Below are 2,257 nucleotides of genomic sequence, written 5' to 3'. Positions count from 1 at the left end.
ACGCGTGCACACGCATCAAGCTCATGACTGCTACAAGCAGTTCTTTTTAATTGAGGTCCTGACGCCTCAAGCAAAACGCTTAGGAGAAAGATAAAACCTGCAGAGTGGTAAGTGCAAGCCTATACCGACAGACATACAGAAAAACACAAACATGCAGATAAACACAACAATGCTGACCTTTATAAGTAAATAAAAAAGTTGGATATCAAGCAGTACTGATAATGAAGCAGGCCACTTGCTGCCTACTAACTGTGATAACAATTAATGTTGGTTAATAATTGCTTTTCTTATGACTGCTCAGGATAAGGATAGTTTTTGCCAAAACCTTTCAAGTTTTGGAGAAGAACATAATTTAAATGACATTGTACAGGCTCAAGGTGAACAAAAGACCGATGTGTAACAGTTTGCTGCTGTTTAGGCCAAAATTGCAGACTCTAGATAATTTGTTTTATTCTGCTTCCTTTTTGCTTGTATAGCCCGACTCGTCTTTGGTCCCTCTCCTCACTTAGTGTGAGGAATGAATGAGAAGAAACTTGTTGAAGTTGAGAAATATCTTGACCGCAACTGTATGACCCGTTAGCACTTCATTAAAAAGGCAAGAGCAAAACAGATTTTGCCTGCTGAGGTATATCTCTGGAGATTGGCTTTTGAGGTGAACAATCAGCTTGGTACTTGGTGTCCACACATAGTTTTAAACTGTGTGTGGACACCAAGTGATGTGGACAGTGATGTGTGTGTGTGATGTGGACATCATTTCAACACTTTGTTGTTAAAATGATAGAAATTGTTTATTGTTCGTGCAGTGTTTTTCATTACTGCTAGAAATTTAACCCAGTGATTTCTGTTATGCATTTATATTTTAGACATGGCGACTAAAACGAAAGCTTAATCTCATGCTGAATCAGAGCAGTGATGAAACATGTTTTACTGTATTTTCTTGTTGTAACAGATCGCACCTAGCTATTCATGATTACTGGATTTCTGTTCTAATAGGAAAATAAATTCAATGTGCTTAACACAGAAAATAAAAACAAAAAATCATGCGCACATACACGCATACACACACACACACACACACACACACACACACACACACATCTGTTGAGTGTAGGCCTGTATGAACAAAAAGGTTTTGAATTTGTTTGTGAATGTCTCCACAGATATAATTGATCTCAGGTCAGCAGGCGGCTTGTTGAAATAAAAAAGATCACAGTAACTGAAGGCACCCTGAGCACATTTGGATGTGATTCCTAGGACCTAACTGCATTACGAACTGTCACTTTATTAATTATGTAACTACAGGTCAGCATAACTTACAGTTCAGGAGCAAAAAATGATTTAAGCTCTGTTGGCGTAGTTTCGATACGTGCAAGTCTCAACAGAGGTCAGTGATTACACAAAAAACACTTTGCATGCTATCAACTATAGATATTACATGTTTGACTAAAGATATTTTAACACTCATTTTTACGTACTGTGCCTCTATGCCTTGGACTCTTTCTTTGTCTTACATGCACAGGAGTTTGTGTGCAAATAATTTGCGTTATCTGTGGATAGTGGTTAAAAGCCTTGGAAGGAAACATCTATTGTTTTCTTCAGAGATCTCAATATTGGCTTTCACTAAATTGTTTATTTAAGAGAACACGATAGCACGAGATAACACGTTCACTTGCTGCACAGGCTACACAATTGGCATGAGGCATGCAAGGTTGTCGTGTGCCAGATGTGTGTATGGTTTTGGTTTTTTTTTATCTTTTTAAGCATTATTTTTTAGAATATGTCTTCATATTTACATAGATAAATGTGTTTGGATTTTGTTTTTATATAATCCCCTGCAGTCTATTAGTTTCCTGTTTTTAAAACAGTGATTATTTTACTAGGTCTGTGGTGTTCTGTGCTCTTTAGTAGCTTCGATAACGAGCATCTGAACTTCATCAAGACTTTTCTCTGTCTCTCAGTCTTTCTCTATCCCGCTCTTAATTTATTTCCCTTTTTCCAGAAGCTATTGCACTGCAAAAATTAATGTGTGGAAACACTGATATAGCGACATTCTTTGTGCATGTACAGTGATTCTCAAGACCCCAGAAATGTATTCATAGCACCTTACCAAAGCAGTAGTTTAAAATGATTTGATTTAAAGATGTTATACATTTATCTCATATAATTCATATCTTCAGTGTATCTACTAGAACCCATAGAGATCATACAAGGCCAAAAGGTACTGCAGCGCCTCCTGAGTCTTAATTCGCCCTCTTCT

The sequence above is a fragment of the Pundamilia nyererei genome, unplaced genomic scaffold (genome assembly GCF_000239375.1).
Source record: "Pundamilia nyererei isolate P.nyererei 1_Seehausen unplaced genomic scaffold, PunNye1.0 scaffold00051, whole genome shotgun sequence".
Taxonomy (NCBI): Eukaryota; Metazoa; Chordata; class Actinopteri; order Cichliformes; family Cichlidae; genus Pundamilia; species Pundamilia nyererei.
The sequence above is the reverse complement of the archived record's forward strand: the minus strand, read 5'-3'. Positions refer to the sequence as shown.